The sequence below is a fragment of the Pipistrellus hanaki genome (genome assembly GCF_964339955.1).
Source record: "Pipistrellus hanaki genome assembly, chromosome: 4".
NCBI lineage: Eukaryota > Metazoa > Chordata > Mammalia > Chiroptera > Vespertilionidae > Pipistrellus > Pipistrellus hanaki.
The window spans coordinates 44421043-44442354 of NC_140506.1; the positions used below are offsets into that span (position 1 = coordinate 44421043).

At 38.9% G+C, this 21312-nt stretch overlaps 1 long non-coding RNA gene across 1 annotated transcript in view; it reads right to left on the minus strand.

Annotated features, from left to right (window-relative positions):
• LOC311621697 overlaps positions 1-21312 on the minus strand; it is a 357942-nt gene that overhangs the window by 205010 nt on the left and 131620 nt on the right. The window contains exon 3 of the long non-coding RNA XR_014794866.1: positions 16665-16706. This is a non-coding gene — a long non-coding RNA (uncharacterized lncRNA). The remainder of the gene's footprint in view (positions 1-16664; positions 16707-21312) is intronic.

The following is a 21312-nucleotide window of genomic DNA, read 5'->3' on the forward strand; positions in this document are numbered from 1 at the left end:
ATCATTCAGAACCATCTGAAATATAGCTGAACAAAAGTCCTACAATTAAGGATATATAGAAATCACATCAAGTCTGGTAGAAGGGGCAGAGATTCAGAGCAAGTGGGTCCCACACTCAAATGTGGCAGATAAAAATTGGAGAGAGGGCTTTTTTAGCTGCAGAGGAAGGAGTGAGGGGTCCCAATCCCACATCAGGCTCCCCCATCCCAGGGTTTCAGTGCCAGGAAGAAAAGTCCCCATAACTTCTGGCTGTGAACAGGAGCATGAATTGTGGCTCAGGTTTGCAAAGGGCTGTTGGAGTCCCAGGTATTCCGCTTCAAAGGCCCACACATGAACTTATCCAGACTTACTCACTCTGGGCTCCAGCACTGGGGCAGCAGCTCAAAAGGCACCAGGGACATACAGAGAGGAAATGAGTTGTCTGGCATCAGGGTGAGAACTGGCAGAAGCCATGGTTCCTTTTCCAGGTCTTCTCCTTACAGAGCTGACAGGTGGGTGCCATATCTCAGTTTCCATCAACCTGGCTCATGTTGTTTGCCCCACCTCAGTGATTCCCTGAGGCTCCGCCCCACTAATTTTAGGGCTCACTCAAGCCATTTCCAGTGGCTTCACCATACAAATGGCCAGACTTGGCTCATGCTCTGTATTTTCTAAAAACTCTCAAACAAGCAGCATCTGTCCTTGGCATGCCCGATAACTCTGATTAAGTGGTTCCAGTCCTGGCACGAGCAAAAGACTGAAAGTAGAGGGATGGGGAAAAAATTATTTCATGAACATTAAAGCAAACAAACGAAGAATCTGAAATAGCAATACTTACAGCAGACAAAACAGACTTTAAAGACAAAGAAAAATTCAATAATTCCACTTTTGGGTATTTATCTAAAGAAACCCAAAACACTAACTCAAAAAGACATATACATCCATATGTTCATTAAAGCATTATTTACAATAGCCAAAATATGGAAGCAACCTAAGTGTTCATCAATAGATGAATGGATAAAAAAAAATGGAGCACATTTTTAGAATATTACTCAGCTATGAAAAAGAATAAAATCTTGACATGTGCAACATGGATGGACCTTATATAGTATTGTGCTGAGTGAAATAAGTCAGACAAAGGAAGACAAAGGCTATATGCTTTTACTTATATGTGGAATCTAAAATATCAAAATAAACAAACAATCAGTACAAAAACAGATTCATAGATACAAAGGACATTTTGATACAGTTGCAGGAGGGAGGGGTTGAGGGGAGTTTGATGGAAAAGGTGAAGAGATTAAGTACAAATTGGTAGTTAGAGAATAGTCACAGAGATATAAAGTAGAGCATAGGGAATATAGTCAGTAATGTTATAATATCTATGTATGGTGTCAGGTGGATACTAGATTAATCAGGGTGATCACTGAGTAAATTATATAACCACTGGGTTGTACACCTAGAACTAATATAATATTATACATCAACTACAATTAAAAATAAAAAATTAAAAAAAAATTAATTCACAAATATTTACTGGGTTCCTACCATGCATAAGGAACTGTCCTGGTTCCTACAATAAATATATTTTTACAAGAGTTCTAGCTCCTTGGAGACAAAGTCTTAGCCATATGAAAAGTTACAAGTAAATTATAGGAAAGTTAGAAAGTTGTTGCAATCATCTAAGGAACAATAATAATTCCAGGATAGTGAACTGGGAATGATGGCATGAGCTTTGAGAGAAAACTAAAAGCTAGATTAGTTTTAGCAAATAATTGCATTTGGAGTATGAAAAAGGAGTCAAACAAAGTTGTTTAAATTCTAACTTGGGGTAGATGGTTGCAGTATTAACAAGATAGCAAATATAAGAAAATGCTTAGGGTAGGACAGACAACACATTTTTTTATTACTTAGCTATTTTCAGTTTTATTTTTAATATGGGAATTTGGGGACTTCTTAAATATAGGTATTTTGGAAAAAGTAGTAGATAATCTATCTGAAGTGGAATAGCAGTGGTATTGTGCTGAGTGAAATGATTCAGACAGAGGACGACAAAGCTGGGTCTTTCCAGGAAGAATTTTGCTATATGGATAATTATTCAATGAGTAAATATAAAGAAATATCCAATGAAAGTACAGACAATAAAGAGAACTGAATCTAGTGGTTCCATATGTAAGCTTATAGCAGGAATATGATTGGTGAGGTACAGAAAAGGAAAAAAAAAACTTGTGGGATAGGGAACTTTTGAGTTGAAAGCATAGTTTTAAGGAAGAGGGATTAATAATTTCTGTCTGCTACTATGTCGAGGTCAAAGAAAATGACAACAGAAAAAAAAATTGGCATTTATTTTAGCAATTAGGTCACTTGTACCTTTGAGAATGTAAGACATGAGTAGGGGAAGTCATTTTTTTTTATGCTAACAAGAAGGAATTGAGAGTTTAAAAACAGAGTTAAAATTATAGACCCTTATCCAAAGGAGAAAGAAGAGAAATCAGATGGTCACAGCAACAAGGTAAAAAATATATATTTTTTTTCAAGATAGGGGAGAACCTTCCAATAAGGATCAAGTATCATACAGTCTCAGGGGTCCTCAAACTTTTTAAAGTGGGGGCCAGATCACGGTCCCTCAGAGAGCTGGAGGGCCAGACTATATGAACTACTAATTCCTACTGTAACACCTCGGCTGCGCTCACTGCCCAAAAAACCTGGCGGGCCGGATCAGACTCCTCTGCGGGCCGCATGTGGCCCGCGGGCCATAGTTTGAAGACCCCTGCTAGATTTCAACCTCCCCCGCTCCTTTCAAACACTCTCAACACACACTCTCAGCCCCCACAGAACCACACTTAGCTTACCAGGTGAAGTATATCCTTCCGCACCTGTCTCAGGACATAAAGATGGCCACACTGCCATCCAGGCTTCCTTAGGATTCATCTTCATGAGCATATGAAAAGAGTCACCCTGTTCATCTAAGAGCAGAAACTGTATAGGATGCAAGTCCTTCTTGCGTTAGTAGAAAACACACACCACCAATTCCAGCATGGGAGCTAGTTCCATCTTAGAATGCTGTCCAAGACAGATGAGGCTAAATTGTGTATCCAGACCACACTACCCAGGCCAGTCTCAGAATAATATTGGTGGCAAAACAAGTGAACAGGACAAATGTGAAGGTTGAGCTTCTATCCAACTTTGTGTACCTGGAACCTAACACAATACCTAGTATGGAGCTTCAATTTAGTTCATTAGCTTTTGTCTAGTCTAAAATCACTCACTCTATCAAACAACATTTTACAACGTTGCAAGACTAAACACAGAAGTCAGGTCTTTCTGCTCTGAAACTTTTTGATAAGTCTTTTCTCTCTCTAATAGTTCTCTCATCTTCATTCCCATTCTGCCAAACTTCAGTTTTTTAAAAAAATGAAAAAATGCATGTGAAAGTGCTTGCTATGTTTTGAAATACTATACATGTATTAAGGTACTTTTTTATTATTATAATTTTAGGTGACAGATGTTGACATAAAATGTGCTTTTTTTTTCCCCCTCTAAGTTGGCTTCACTAGCAGTGTTATTTTATTCTTATTTACTCCTGTTTATCCTGTCCATCTTTGAAACCTGCTAAACTGTTTGCCTATTTATCAGGGTGGCCCTGATTTGGAATACAGAGACTGATGGCACTGGGAAACTGCTCTGAAAAGAGGCACCCATGGACTCCGATGGATCATAAATATGGATGACTGGAAAGTAAGATGCTTCGCTTAAGATGCAAATTAGCGGAGAATGAGATGCAGCGAGTTGTGCACCGGAGATTCAAATCCTGATGGAGAAGCCCCTGTAGGGTCACCAGACAAAAGCAGGTTTCTGCTGTCACTCCCCAGTCAGACTGTAGACACTCCCTCGGCCTGTCATGCAGCTCTAACTGAACAGGTTATGATGGTAGAGAAAGTGTGCCTGGCACATCCCCAGTGAGGAGCTGCCCAGTCATCCGGGGAGCTGCTCCTTTCAGGAAGCAGAGAGGCACAGAACTACAACCCAGAAATCCACAGCCAGGCTGAGCCTATGAGAAGAGTGTCTGAGAAAAATGAGAAAGGCAGAAAGGGAGGAATGATGCTTCTCAGGGAACGCAAACAGTCATGACGGGGATACTAGTAAATAGTTCTCAGGGGAACTACTGTGCTCTGCAATCCAAGCTCTCCTCCCTGCCCTCCCATAACTTACTAAGTGTATTCCACTAAGTCCCCTATCCTGCCCCCTCCCCATGCCCCAGATAAGATTCAGATGGTCAGATTACTAGTGTAATATATCAGATAGCAGAGGCACATGTATTCATACAGACATGGTGATAGTGTATGAATACATAATACTGAGTATAGCCAATAGTAGAGAGAGGGAGAATTTAAAAGTCAACGAGAAAGGAGATCACTCTGTAAAATAAGCCACACAGTCTCTGCTGTAGTTTTAGCAATAGAAGCAAAGTATCAATAGAGGCAAAAATAAGCAGAATCATAGTTGTAAATTCATATGCACTTGAATTGCCTTCTTTTTATTGTTCTGTTCATCTGTATACTTTCTCTCCACTGCCTGTGATATGAGTCTCTTCTCAGAACTAATGTTATAATCCAAATGGGCCAATCTTTTTGACATGTAGCAGTAAGTGGAAGAAGCAAAGGCCAAGAGAAAGAAAAAATATGAGAAAATAAAACTGAAAACAGAAAATAAGGAGGAATGAAGGTGAACAAAAGGCATGTTTCTTTGTCACGCCTCCAGTTACCTATATACCTTTCACACATTCTAAAGCACATGCAGGGCTGCACTAATCAGGGCTGCAGGCCAGAGAACACCGGGCTCAGGAACAGGCATCTCTCAAGTCTCGTAGCCGACTCTCCCTGGAGCATCATGTTAAATTGAACTGCAGGTTCCTCAAAAGCAGGCCCCTGAGACTTTCTGCTTCTGGTCAAAAGATGAAGTCCCCAAAGGAACTGCCTTTCTAAACACAGGAGTTTGGAATTTTAAAAAGGCAAGAAAAGAAGAATAACAAGACCTTCTAGTCATTAGGTGAATTAGATTTCACAAACATCTTAAATAGCACTTCAATAAAGAGGACATTTAAGATAAAGAAAATTTGTAATTTGTCCAAATCTTTTCTTTTCTTAACATTTTTTCATTTATTTCATAGAAGATGGTAAAGGGAGAGAAAGATAGAAACATCAGTGATGAGAGAGAATCCTTGATCTGCTGCAACCCAGGCATGTGCTCTGACCAGGAATTGAATTGTGACCTCCTGTTTCATAGGTGGACGCTCAACCACTGAGCCACACCAGCCAGGCAATTCAAATCATTTTTAACACAAATAGATTCAAAGTACTTTGAATCCAACAGCTAAATCATCCTTTTAAATATGTGAATGGATATAACAAGTGATATTTATCCATTAAGAGATGTTTTTTGAGCCTCAAATGTAATGAGCCTCAATAAGTCAGAGTCTTGCCATCAAGGGTACCATTGTTACTACTTTAATCCCGGGGTAGGGAGAGTTTGGAGAGGGTCCATGTTAAATCAAGATGTAAGGTGATGCTGATATGCAAGATAAATCAGAGTCCATAACCAGCACAGGGAGCAGATTCCAGGTCACAGAGCAAAAATAACCTGAGCATGACCCCCATGTAAGGAGCTATCAATAGCAGCTACAGATCCTATGTCAAAGGGAGCTTAACATTTATTAAGCTCATAGTATTTGTCAGGCACAAAGTATTATCTCTTTAATCTTTATAGTAGTATCATGAGAGAAGCATTACAATTGGGAAATGGGGCTCAGGGAGATGAAGTAATTTGCTCAAGGTCACCCAGTGAATAATTGGTGAGATTGGGCAGGCTTTAAACCCAGGCACTTGACAACAGAGCTTCTACTAACCCCGGTCCAAGACAGCTTCAAGCTCATCCTTCAACCTCCCCACCCATTGAATGATCCTCCATGAGCCTCCATCATCTACCCTCTAACATGGGCTTCTCCTCTCTCCTGAGTGTCTTTCCTTCTCTGAGACCATTTTTGTCTCCATTTATTTCTCCCTCTTTATCAAAATTTATTTTCTCTCACTCTTCTCCTCCTCCTTCTTTAGTTCAAATAAGTCCTTAAAATGATGACTATTTTATATTTCCTTTTTTTTTACTTGAAGTGCGTTGGCAGTATGAGCAAAGAAGGTACACCCCCACACACATGAAAACATCAAAACTAAGTAGCTTTTTCTTCTATGTGGCCCTTGAACAATCTGTTTCTGCTTACTTCCTTTGAAAAATTTCACACTGCCCACAATTGATGCTGTAGCTTGAATTGTGTCCTTCCCAAAATGCATGTTGAAGCACTAAGCCCATATGACTATATTGGAAACAGGGCCTTTTAAAGAGCTGATTAAGGTTAAAGGATGGCATAAGGGTGAAACCCTGATCCCATAGAACTGGTATCTTATAAAAGTAGATATACCAAAGATATCTCTCTCTCAATCGCTCGCTCTCTCCCTCTCTCTCTCTCTCTCTCTCTCTCTCTCTCTCCCATATGAGGACATGGGGAGAAGCTGGCTGTCTGCAAGCCAAGAAGAGAGCTCTCATCAGTAACTGGGCCAGCTGGCACCTTGATCATAAATGCCTCGCTTCCAGAACTGTGAGAAATAAATGCCTGTTGTTTAAGCCTTCCTATCTATGGTATTATGGCAGCCACAGCTGACTAATACAATTGGTCTTAAAAATATGGCCTTAATTTAGGTATGTGAAAATTTCATACTTTAAAGTAGTAACTGTACGGTTTTTGTAGGGGTTAAGGAGGCCCCATAAAATGTGCCACCCTGGCACATAGACTATTTCGAAGTGAAGACAATTGAGGCTCAAAGCTCTCAGGCAGCACATTTTACCCCCGACTTAACTACCTAAAATATTTCAGATAAAGGGCCAGGGCCAGGAAGAGCTCTAGAGATAACTACAAAGGGTATGGACTACATATTATTGGAGGCACACCTCAGGGCTTAGAGACAAAAGTCCTCTCTGTGTCCCATTGTCTCTGCATGTCATAGCAAAAATTTGTTTTTTCCATCTCCAGTGAATTGCCTTCCTCCACTTTGACATCCCAGACTCCTATTCCTTCTCCTTAGTTCAGAATAGCACATAAGTGCCAATTACCTGCCTGCCTGTGGGCTCCCATACTCTTATGGAGCCCCCATCTATATGAAATTAAGTTTGTTTCTTACTCCCACTAATCTGTCTTCTATTAAATTTATTATTAGACCATCCAAAGAACTTGCCAGGGTAGGAGAAATATTTCCTCCCCAAGAATTTTAAGATGGCATCCACCTCGTTACTGAACATTTCAATTTATTGAGCCTTGGTTCAGATGGTCCCTGAACAAAGAAGAAACATGTTCCTAAAATGCTTATATTTAAAACGTCCATTGTTCAAACCACATCCAACTTTTATATTTAAAACATTCATTGTTCAAATCACCTGGCCATTTAGGATACAAGAGCTGAAAAGCTATGCGACTTTGACAGATGTAACCTGGATCCTTCCAATGAAAAACAAGAAAAAAGTAAAGAGAGGCCTCTAGATTTATTTACGTGTGCGTTTGCAATTTGGTGACTTCTTTTCTGAGTTCTTTTATTTAATATCCAGTAGATGACCTGCTACCAATTCCATCCCCATCTGATAAAAGAAAAATAAACCACTCACCCAGCTATCAGGTCAAAACTGGGAACAGCCTAACACAAGAAAAAAATATTCTTTTTCAAAGTCTCTTTATTTTCCAAGCTAACAGCAGTGTGAGTGCTACTGCTGTGCAGCCACTCACTGGAGCTGTTGAAACATGAAACAGCTTTAGGAAAATACCAGTGGCTTTAATTATTTCTCCACTGGGAATCTTTAGCTTCATTGAAAAGGGTATATGAGTTGTTTAATGGCCAAGTGGTAAAGTAAAAAGAATATAGAGAACACCTCCACCAACATCTCCTTCTAGGTTTCATCAAAATGTGGTTTGATGGCCAGTTGGATGACCTCTGAAAGGTGAAGAGTCATTGTGAATCCCTACCATTTCTTCCTGTGATATAGGCTGAGAAACTCAAGAACAGGAAGCCTTATATCTGAATCTGACTCAGACATGCTTTTTCTGATTCATCCATAGCTTTGCTTGGAAACCTGTACGTCATGGCCCTGGCGGGCCCCCAAGCTTCCTCCTATGCAGTCTGCTGTTTTTCCGCTAGCTTACCCAAAATAGCTGGGCAGAGATTTAGTACAGTTGGTATGCTGGTGTATATAGGCCAAAGTGTTGTCAAGTTTCCTTCTGTGGGCAAGCAGAGGTTCTTGCAGACGGGCAAGAACAGAAAGAAAGGTGGTTCTATCTTGTTTCCTGGATGAGTTAGAGACCCACTTTCCCTCCTCCAAACAACCCCCTTATTAGAAGACCTATACCATGTTCAGTCTCCCTCTCTGTCTTCCTTAACGCTCTCAGAAATCCTTCATCCCATTCTGAAACCCAAGTGATTGGAATTACAGTATCATTAGTAATATATTTAAACATACCTGTTATCTAGCTTTCTGCACAAGCAAGAAAGAAATTTCCTTCTGGAAAACTTTCTGCTATATTATTTCTAGCTATTCTACTTTAAAATGCCAAGTCCAATATTTGGGAGGGGAAAAAAAAGCAAAGGGTTAAGAGAACAGTTCCTACACTTGGTGAAAAGAAGAAATAGATTGCTAACTTTTACTATGCTGTCTATAAGCCCTACTCCACCCCCAGTAAAATATTTGCACCTTACTTCCAAGTTTTATAGAAATGGACACCTCCATTCTTCCCTTTAATCTCCTCTTCCGTACTAACTGTGACCCAATAAAATAAGAAAATGACCCAGGTCTTTCTCATCAGTTATATTCTCCCTGATAAGTTGCTACTTTCTTTGCAATCCCCCAATCACACCCCTGCTGTTCCCTCAGGCCATGCTGCACAATAAGATATAAGTTGGTGATTTGATCCAGGTTTCCCTCTTTGATTACCCAAGTATAGATCAAGCATACATCTCTGACATGGAAAAAAAACAACACAATTACAGATTACACTCAGGAAATCTTCTTCCCCACTTGGAATCACTGACCTCCTCTGCAGCCACAGGAGTGAGCCAATGATGGCTCTCCTGCTGCTCTTTCTCCTGGCCAGGGCAGGATGGATCATGACCCTTAGGTGCCCCAGGTACTCTATAAATTCCCTATTCCTAATGCCAATACATCATTAGAAACAAAACCAATACCATAATAAATGAATAAATTTTAAAAAAGAAACAAAAGCAATATCAAACCAGGAATGACTGTTTTACAGTTTTCAAAATTGCACCAAATACATATGTATGTATAAGTGAAGTTAGGTCTGTCTAAATCTAATAATGTGTGCATGTATGTGTATGTATATGCTTTGCTGGGCTCTTTAGCACTGGGGTATTGGGCATCCATGTGTAACCCAGCCTTGATTGAGGCTTCCAGTTTGGATGCTTGTCCTCCTGACTTTACATCTATATGACCCAACCTGACATGGCTCATCCTGTGGAGAATGTCCTAAGGAAACTGTGAGAAAAACATCAGAAAGGATCAAATATCAATATTTTGTCCAGCTGCCAAGTGGTAGCTTCTTAATAATAGGATGAAGCCACCGGGAACACTAGGTGTTTATATTTATTTTAAGAACACCAGCTCTGAAAGAGAGCTCCTCTTGGCAGAGTGCATAAACATTTATATTGAACGTCCCTTCCCCAGCACTTTTTAAGCATTACCTCATTAATCTTCAAAGCAGCTACATAAGGCAGGTATAGAATTATTTACTTGCAATTTTAAATGCCCCACTTAATACGTGTGGGAGAGTGTGCAGTGACAGCACTTCCAAGACTGGCTCCTGACAGTCAGGCCCCAGCAGAGAGGAGGAGCCTCTCTTGTGAGCTCCATCCATTCTACTCCATCTTCCCCTCCTTTCCCATCTCCCCAGCACCCTCAGTTGTCTCTTTTAGGTCTGCATCCATCTACGCGAGCTTCCCCATCATCACAAGCCCCATCCAAACATGTTCATCTTTCTAGAATCCTATGTCTTTGCCTATATGCTGAGCAACACTGAGTTAATTCAAGAAATGCCTTGTGTTATAGTCAGTATGCCCTACATGTCACCATTCTAGTTATATATTTTTAAATATATTTTTATTGATTTCAGAGAAGGGAGAGGAAGAGAGAAATAGAAACATCAATGATGAGAGAGAATCACTGATGGGTTGCCAACCCCACACCAGGGACCAAGCCCACTTCCTGGGCATGTGCCCACAGTGGGAATCGAACCGTGACCTCCTGGTCCATAGGTTGATGCTCAATCACTAGGCCACCCCAGCCAGACCTATTTATATTTTGACAGAGACTTTGTGAAGATGACATACAAATGTAATGAAAGGAATAATATTTTAAGCAGAAGGATCTGGGGAGTATCCCTTAAACAACATTAGAGCACCGTAGGCTTTACCTAATCACTGGGTATGTCCAATGAAAGGTAGTAGACTGGAATGAAGCTTCACTACCTCCCAGTCTTCTTTATCATCTAAAGCAATTTCTGTACGCATGTGTATGCTCATGTATGTGTGCGCATCCTTTAATTTAAGGCATACTTCCAATGTCTCTACCTTTCTACTCCAGCCTTCAATATATAGGTCCTCTATGTTTTCCTTTAATTTTAGATTTTAGATAGTAGTATGCATTTAAGGGGTCCTATTTTGTATTTTGTGGAGGGACACTCGATATTCTGTACTTCCATTTTACAGAAAACTAATATACAGCACATCTGGAATGATTAAAGGCACCAGAACTATTATTATATATTTACCATAACAATTTTTAAATACTAGCTTCGAGAGGTAAGAGTTACCCAATACTTTTTATTCAGCGTCATTAAATCTTTTTCATATTTATTGAGATATTTCCTCAATGGCACAAATCCATTTTTTAAAAATATATTTCATTGTTTGTTTGTTTTTTACAGAGAGGAAGGGAGAGGGATAGAGAGTTAGAAACATTGATGAGAGAGAAACATCAATCAGCTGCCTCCTGCACACCTCCCACTGGGGATGTGCCGGCAACCAAGGTACATGCCCTTGACCGGAATTGAACCTGGGACCCTTGTGTCTGCAGGCTGACTATCCACTGAGCCAAATCAGTTTCAGCAGTACAAATCAATTTTAATCACCAGACCAGACAATATGGTTTGTGAAAGACAGAACCTCCCTCCTAGTGTAGTGGGAATCATTGTTCCATCTAAATCCTTATTTAGAGTGTATCTCAGGAATTACAAGCTAACATTTAAACTATATAATAGCAGCTCTGCCGACATTTCAAGTCTCTCTATGCAATTTTTATACAAAGGTACTAGCTAATACAGGAGGATTCCTCCAGGGACAGATTGAGAGAAAGCAAATTTTACATCAATCTAAGAAAGAAAAAGGAAAAAGCAAATCCCTACCAAGAGCAGACATCTGGGATAAGTAAAATGGCGTCTCTACTGTTTTTAATTAATTGTACCTCTAACAGTTTATCTAAGATAAAAATTCTAAATAGACTTCCATTCATATAAACACAGATGTGTCTCCAGTGTCTAGCACAGTGCCTGCTACACAAAGATGCTCAACCAAGTATTGCTGAAAAGAGCAAGTGAGAAGAAAAACAATCTAATGTCAAATATTAATATTTTTTTTTACTTTCCTCCATTGTATATTATCCCAATGTCAGCTTTCTTCCATTAAAAGGAAATCATCAGTAGTTTTCAATCGTTTAATTATATTTTAGGAGATATACAAAAAATTAAAATCTCTTCTCATAAAACATGAGCCAAAAACCATCTAACTGCCTAAGTATAGCCATTCTCAACTGCCCTCTATTTCCTTCTTAAGCACCACTTAAATGTTCCCTTATTGCCAATCCCATATATGTGTCTTAAATAAGTAATAAGATAATTAGCCCTGAAGTATGCACACTCAACAGGCCAACTATTAAAATAATACAGGATCTTTGGAAAATATATTGCATTATAAAACGAAATCATGAAAACTCAGTAGAAAGTGAAATTAGCTAGTTGCAGGGCAAGACTGAATGAGACAAGTTTGTATTGTGGTCTCCATAATTCCAGCATGAAAATTTCTTGACAGAACAGGGATTGTCATGGAGATCAGGAGGTCAGGGATCTAGCTGAAATGTAAAAACTAAGTAGCCATGTGAGCCTAGACATGTGATGGTCTCCAATATGAGTTTTTTGTTTTGTTTTGTTTTGTTTTGTTTTGTTTTGTTCTGTTTTGTGTTCTTGCACACTGTAGACACGGAATAAATATTTGACCCAACTTTCCTCATCTATAAAAATTATCAGCTCAAGAGTTTCTTTTAGGACTAGCATGCAGTGATTCTAGGATTTTAGGTTTCACTAGCATAGAATCAGAGACCAATTACAAAGTGAGGGGATATGAAGAAACTTCTGCTTTCTGAAATTTATAATCAACCACCTCACTAGATCCATCCCAGAATAAAAAGGAAGACTTCCCATTTTCTCTAATGTTTAAATATCTAGAATGTGTTCTTTCACACTGAAAATTAGTATTTTTTTTTAATTTTAAGAAATCATATCTTGGTTTCATATCTTTACTTGAGGTAAATCCTTATGTTGAGAACTAGGGTTGGAACCCCTGACATCCTCTGGCCATGAACAGGATAGGCTGGGCTAGATTGTGTCCTTAACCTCAGTTCTCTCACAACCAAGACACATGTTTAGGCCATCATAACTAAAGCAATCCAAATTGAGAGCTTTGAGTAGTCCAGTTAACTCAGCTGAACAGGATTGGCTAGGAATAGTCACAACCAAGAACCATTTAGACCTGACCATTCAATAATTATCTCTTGTTGTCCTCCTCTGTACTATTGCTAGGCATTGTGGATTCAGAGGAGAACATGACATAACCCTCCACTCAGAGTTCGTAGTTTAGCAATTCGTATATGACAGGATATACAATAGTACATGTGAGGAACCTTACAGTCGTCAGACAAAAAAGAAGGCAACAACTAAGATAACACTTGGAGGAAAACGGGAGTAGGATAAAGCAATAAGACCTTAGGGATGGGTGACCCCTCTGGTAGAATAAGAACTGCAATGTTGGCCAGTGTTTTTTTACCTAGGTCTGGTCTTCCACCCACCTACAGAGTCCCAATTAGGAGAGCTGTAAGTAGGCAGATTTCAAGGATCCATCCCATCCTGACAATCTGAGTTTCTTGGGAGTGTAACTTGAGTTCTGAATTATAAAAATTAATCAAGGGATTTTGATAAAAGTTGAGGTTTGAGAACCCCTGCTATAGCTAGCATCCGCTTCCTGTGTGTGGCTGCCAATATCCACACAATATGCACAGGAAGATGCACAGTATGCTCAGTAACAGAGACTCTTGATGGGTTCTTAGTCACAAGATTGGAGTTTTGACGAAGATTTGAGTTGTGCAGAAAAAGCGACTAAGGTTCTGGACAAATTACTAACCTAGGATTTCACCACAGAAGAAAGTGTCAGCATTCATGGACTAGAGCTAGAAACCAGAGCAAGACAAAGTCACAAGAATGAGAAAAACATTTTAAAAAATAACTAGATTTTAAGGTTGGAGATAAACTGGCATAAAAATGTGACCTCATGCTGAATTCCAGAATGTTGGGCCAGGTCTGTGTTTAGGAGTCAGTTGGACTCTGAGGATGAAAGAAGATAGTTTCTGAGGCTGATATATCAAGCAGGACCATATATCCTGGGAGTACATAATATGGTGTTGTGTGTTAGTTTATGTTATAACTTAGTATTCGAATAAAGTCATTAAAACCCTTTTCCCCTGTTATCATTCCTGTTATCAAGGATTGTAGATACCTTGCTCTCAATATTTCAACAGTCATCTCCTTTATAGTTAGGTATAATCTGTTCATATTCATAACCAGACCTAAACCTCAAATTGAGGTGTCCTCTAGCAAAATTAAGACCTACTTCTTTGCTACTTCAGATCAACACAAATTTGTGATTGTAATTTGAAATCATTGATCAATGCTGGCCTCTCAAGTGCAAAACAATAAAAATCCTTTGATCAAAGTACTTTTCTGACTTACTCTGCATTTAGAAGAAAATTATTTTCACTGATTCTAAATGGCAAGTCATATGATCAGCTAAAGGACCTATGAGCAATATCAAGCTAATTGATATTTGTGTCCTCTTATATTAATGAGACCAACCCTGGTGTTCATGTTCTTGTCATACTAGCCTGCTTGACATTCAGCCACTTCCAACACTCATGGCAGTTCTAACCAAAATGTGCACAACACTCTCTTCAGCTAGCTTTTTTGTAAGGAAACAAAGGGCAATACATGGTACAGGCTCTGGATTCAGAAAGATGTGACTTAACTTGTGTGAACTTGGGCAACTTATTTATCTCCAAGATGCTTATCTATAAACTGGAGGTGATATTACCCAGCTCTCTAGTTCATTGAACTGCTCTGGAGATTGAGTTAATGATACATAAAATATTTAGAAAAGCAATGGTGAGCTGTTATTCTTGTTTTTCTATTATTGTGCAGGTCACCTCAGCACACAGGGACTGTGAGGTCACAGCCACAAAAAGTGCCTTTGTCTTACTTAGATATGTCTTCCTTAATAATGCAAAGTGCCTCACATGTGTCCTCTTGGAATTCCCAAGAGAATGTTGCCTGTACTCCTGATCAAGTTAATTCTACTACACTGTGGCATCGTCATGTTCTACCTCTCCTGTATGGTGCCCTGAGTTATAACCAAAGTCCATGGCTGAGGAGACTGTTGGTAAGAATGCTCTTGTCTGAACCTACAATATTGCCATCTGATGTTTCTAAAGCCCCAGTGCACTAAAGTCCCAATGCTGTCACATTCCATCACCTGGAGCACGGTGACTGAGTACCAACCATTCACAGTTTCTGAGAGAATAATTTTTCAGCTAGTTTGTGGAGCCTTGCCCTCCATATAATTCAACTCTGTGTCCATGCTCTAAGCCAAGGTAACCATTTCTGAAAGAAACTATAGGCTATCTTTCATTCTCACTCCCCACTTCCAAGTTGCTTTCAGTAAATCAACCTGGCAATAAACCTTTCTAACAGTGATTAACAGAAGACAGTATAGTTCAGTGGTTATAAGCAAGGGGTCTGAGTTCGACTACTTGGGTTTAATGGGGAAACAATAGTGCCTCAGTCTTTTTTTTTTTTTTTTTTTTTTGCTTTTTTTTCAGCAATAAAATTGATATAATAATAGAACCGAATTCACACAGAAATTTTTGGAAGCCTAAATGAGAAGTTTATGCACTTAGCATGGGCTCAGTGCATAGAATTGGCTCAATAAATGGTGGTAATGGACATTACCTTTCACTCTGTTTCTGGTAGCCACACGTTATGCTTTGCATGTTGTGTGCTCCCAAAGTTAACATGTTTAATAACCCCCAATGTGATGATAGTTAGAGGTAGGCCCTTTAGGAGGTAATTAGGTCACCAGAGTGTAGCCCTCATGAATGGAATTAGTTCCCAGAGAACTAGCTCACCCACTTTCCACTACATACAGACACAAGTTGGCAAACCTGGGAGAAGGCTGTTACTAGAACTCAACCATGCAGACACTCCAATCTCAAACTTCCCAGTCTCCAGAACTGTGAGAAATAAATATGTGTTTTTAGCCACCCAGTTTGTGGTAATTTGTTATGGAAGCCCAAATTGGCTGAGACACTACTACTTAAGTTTAAAACAAAACTAAGACTTCTTCCGCAACCTAACAGAATTGCAAATGTGTCTGTCCCTACAGTTTTGGTTTTCTTTGTAATGGTTACTATGGGCTCGATAGCTATTGGAATAAAAACCACTAAATTATGAGAAAATGATATGGAACTTTGTTTTACAAAACCAACAATCGATTATATACTATGTAAGATTAAAGGATTGGGTTTACAAAGATACATTCTTCATTTTATATAAACTTGGCACCCAAGCAAATTAGTTGAAGACTATGACACATTGATTTAATTATAGTTTTATAATCATTGTTCCCCAGAATTACTCCCTTACTGAAAAAGTGAACCATGAAATGTGTTCACATAAATATCCCAGTATATTAAAGCAGCTCCACCCATAGTAATAACGTGTATATATCACCTAGTAATATAAAATGTTATTTAACTTTTGTAATTTAATACTCATGACAACAATATAAGAAAATTATACCAGATATTGTTTCTATGTTATGGATAAGAAAACTCAAGCTCAGAGAGGGTAGGTATAAATTGTGCAAGTCACTCAGCAGATAATGGTAAAACCAGAACTCTAATCAGAGCCTTTCTAATTCCTATACCAATGCATGCTTGCTCTGACAGTACTGGTAAAAATTAAGTGTGTGCTTTGATTAATTTTGCTGTATATACATTTTGGTTTGCCAGTTCATACCTTTCAATACTTCCCAATTCACTTACTGATCATGTGTCACAATATATGGTGCCAAGTATCACTAACATTCCTTGTCCTCCTCTGACCTCTTTTGAGTTTCCCTCTGGGGAAAGATCATGGGCACAGAGAATCCAGAAAGCATTTTGGAAAAGAGTCAGAAAGCACGAGTCACCATCACTGGGCTCACCTAAGGCTGGCTTCACTGGGTTTCTTTGAGGCTCTGAAGGACCTGTGAGAAAACATTACATCAAGGATGAGAAAAAGGCAGGTCTGCACAGATTGTGCTCTCTTTCTTCTCCAAAACTTTACTAGACAGGGAAGGATCTCTATACTTATTTTCTCCTTAGAATTATTTGAGGATATTTATGAAAATTCCACATAGGCCACTTAAGGTGGAATCCCTAGGAGAGGGCCAAGGATATGGGTACTAGTTTATATGGGTACTAGGTGCTTCCATTATGCAGGCAGGGTTTGAGAACCAGTGCAGTGGGCTAATTGCCATATCTCAAGGTCAAGGGTAAGAGAAAGAATTGTGTAATACCAGGTCCAGTAGAAAAACTGGAATTTGGGTCAAGAGACAGCCCGATCCAGACTCCTCATATCATCTCTGGCAGCAAGTGCTAAAATAGGATAATACAGGGAGCATGCCTTCTCACAGGTTCAATTCTCCATTCACTTAGATTCTCCATTCACTTAGATTTCCCTCTACACAGGAAAGATAACTCTATTCCCAATTTTTATTGTGACTTCTGTGATTATGGTGTTAATGTTGTTAAGGCTTTGTTGGGCCCTAACTAGTTTGGCTCAGTGGATAGAGCTTGGGCCCACAGACTGAAGGGCCCCAGGTTCGATTCCAGTCAAGGAGATGTACCTCAATTGCAGGCACATCCCCAGTAAAGGGTGTGCAGGAGGCAGCTGATGGATGTTTCTAACTCTCTATCCCTCTCCCTTTCTCTCTGTAAAAATATCAATAATATATATATATATTTTTTAAAAAGGCTTTGCTGGTTTGTTAGAGTGATAGATTCATCACACACACACACACACACACACACACAAGGCAGGGGATCATTAAAATTTCATCCTTCAGAAAAAAATCTGGAAATGTAAAGCCTATCAATTTTATCCCTATTTTATCTACTATCTAAAATTTCTTGGACCTGATTATTTTGTGAGTTAAAAGAAAATAACCAAAAAGTAAACTCTTATATGAGAAAATAAATTCATATATGAGAAAAATCCTAACTTTGCCTTTGCTTTATATTGTATGACTAAAAATATTTTTTCAAAATCAAATAATTATTTATGTGTTTTCAGTCAGTATTCTAATATTCCATATGAAGATGTAGTCATTTTGCCACTATTCTGAACTTGTCCGATCTGCCCTAATAAAAGATACAACTTATAGATTTAAGAAATTCCATAGGGATTCTTTAACTCTATCAACAGACAAAAAAAAATCATTCTTGAAAAACATTTGATGGCATGTTAGACTGGTAAGTCAAATCTCTCCAGAAGCAAAAATTAACTATGATTACTTGATGTAAGACATCACTCAAACCAATCAAATGTTATTTTGGGAAATCATAAATTTATATCCAGCATCAGTTTGTCACTCATTACGTTCTTATAAGAATGATTAGGAAATTATCTTAATAAGTAAACGTTAGTCTTAATTTCTTCATAGTTTGATGGCTTAAAAATATAAGTTTATATCAACCGAGTCTTGCTAAAAATCACAGCCTGCTTGAAGAGTTATTTATTCTAGTATTAATAAATTTTATTCAGGGTTGATGAGGAAATTCTTGCATTGTTCCATTCTGTAACATTTCTAGCTACCACATGATAGCAAAGCTTTCAAAATATCGTTTGATAATTAATATTAAGAAATATTTACTTGTTACCTATCAGGTCCTAGGGCACCGTGTGAGATGCTAGAAATGTATGAAAATCTCATTTTCGACAAGTATCCCAATATACAAAAACTCTGGAGTAGACTGAATTCTTGCCTAGGTATTGTTGTAGTGACTGACATGAATCACTACCTCCAGCAGTCAACTTAACAGCAGGCAAAGCTACTTAACAGGGAGTCACTGATCCTACAGCTGTACTTTGTCGCATCTTTGAAAAATGCTTACTTTGAAGATCTCCATGGTGTGAAAGAGAGGAAGCAAGATGTAACTTAAAAATTGACTTACAAATTGAAGAATAAAGATATTTTAGCGCCACAAGGAAATCATTTTGTCAGTAACTCAGATCACAGAGGAAGTAAACATAGTGAAGAAAATTAAAAAAAAAAAAGATCCCATGAATTTGATGATAAAGAAATCAATTTCTTTTCCAATAAACATATTTTAAGTACTGCAGCAAGAATAGAAATGAAGAGTTTCCCTTTTCACTCCTTCCCAAAAGAAAAAGACCTAATCACAGGAGTCTCTTAAGGATTCTTAAGGTGCCACAATGAACAGTTTTAGTAATGGCTATCTTTTAGTGAAAAGCATGCACGCCTTTAGATTTGCTTCCAAATTACACCTAACATAAATGTCAATACTTCCTTCCATACTTATTGAAACTGAAGAAGAAAAAAGAATATCCGAGATATCATTCATTGATCATTTAATCAATTCCAAGAACTGATCTCTAACATCATCTTTCTTTCTTTTTTCAGTCTTATTGACAAATAAGAAATGCACATATTTAAGGTGTACAAAAATGTTGTTTTCATATACATATTCATTGTGAAGTGATTACATTTTAAAATGATTAATGAGGCTAATTAAATATTCATTGTCTCACGTAGTTACCTTTTTTCTTCTTTCGTGTATGTTGAGAACACTTAAGATCTATTCTTTTGGCAAGTTTCATCTATACAAAACATTATTGTTAACTATAGTCACTAAGCTGTATTTTAGGTCTCTAGAACTTATATCTAAAAGTTAGTATCCTTTGACCAAATCTTCCCATTTCCCCCACCCTCCAGCTCCTAGTAGCCACAATTCTGCTCTGTTTCTATGTTTTATTTTTTTTGGATTCCAAATATGAGTGTGATCTTGCAATATATGCCTTTCTGTGACTGGCTTATTTCATTTAAACTAATGTTCTCTAGGGTCATCCATATTGCCACAAATGGCAGGATTTCCCTCTTTATCATATTCCTGTGTGTGTGTGTGTGTGTGTGTGTGTGTGTGTGTGTGTGTGACTATGGGTGTGCATGCATGTGTGTATCCTAAATATCCTCTGACAGATGATGAATAAAGAAAATGTAGGAATACACATATATATATTAGAAGACCAGTGCACAAAATCCATGCACAGGGGAGGGTGTCCCCTCAACCCAGCCTGCAGCCTCTCCAATCCAGGACCCCAATCCAGGAGATGTCCAACTGCAGGTTTAGGCCCAATCCCTGGAACATCCCTCTCACAATCTGGGACCACTGACTCCTAACTGCTCACCTGCCTGCTTACCTGCCTGCATACCTGGTTGCCCCTAACTGCCCCTCCTGCCAGCCTGATCATCCTCAACTGAACCCCTGCTGACCTAGTCGCCCAGAACTGCCCCCCTCTGCTGGCCTGGTCACCCCAAATTGCCCCCCCCCCACTAGCCTGGTTGCCCCTTACTGCCCCTCCTTCCAGCCTGGTCGCCCAATACAGCCTGCAATTCAGTCATTTGATCATCCTTCACTAACCCCCCTGCTGGCCTGGTCACCCCATGCAGCCTGCTGCTTGGTCATTACTGTTACTGTGATGGCATTCTGGACAATTTGCATATTTCTCTAATATATATGTGGAGGGAGGGGGGGTCTGAGAGCTTCATTTGAGATCCGAAAATATCCTAATTATAATATATTGCCCTTAATAACTGGTTAATTATAGACTAGCTGATACAAAATTCTACTAATTCAAAATTTTGTCTATGGCTGCTTTCAGGTCAAACAGTACAGAATTTTTTATAAACTTAAAAATCAGCTGAAACCGGTACTGAAAGGTCCCGGGTTCGATTCCAGTCAGGGGCATGCACATTGGTTGTGGGCACATCCCCGGTGGGGGGTATGCAGGAGGCAGCTGGTCGATGTTTCTCTCTCATCGACGTTTCTAGCTCTCTATCTCTCTTCCTTCCTCTCTGTAAAAATCAATAAAATATAAATTTAAAAAAAAATCACTAAAGCTAGGTGATTTTAAAATATGGCCCCAAATACTTTCACATTCCTCACATGGTGGCGGCAGAGTGCCTACCTGTATTCCACTTAAATCTGGGCAAGTTGTGACTTGTATAGACTTTCCAGATTAGGTTTGAAAAGGTCACGCCTCTTCATCTCATTCTCTGGGGATGCTCACTGTGGGGTAAGCCAAGCATCATGTAAAAAGTTATGTTATTCTGAGACCTCTATGGAGAAGAGGACATGAGCAAGTGCTCTAATCAGCAGTCCCAGCTAAATTCCTATCTGATGACCAGCATCAACTGCTAGCCATCTTGGATGTCCAGCCCAGTCAAGCCTTCAGATGGCCCAGGCCCTGGCTGACATCTAACTATACCCACATGAAAAACCCCAAGTGAAAACTGTCCTCCTGTCAAGGCCACTTTGATATTCTAACTTAAAAAACTAAAAAGTGAGATCAAATAGTTGTGTTACACTTCCAGGTTTGGAATAAATTTATTACAATGCAATAGAAATTCATATGCCAGGAAATGTAAATTTTTTCTTATCACGTGCCACTTCACCTGTATTGTTATAACTCTGCTTTCCATGTGGTAAGAAAATAACCCATCTAAAATGCAGTCAAAGGTAAACAAACAGTGGCTCCGATTTACATAACAGGATAGAAAAATATTAAAA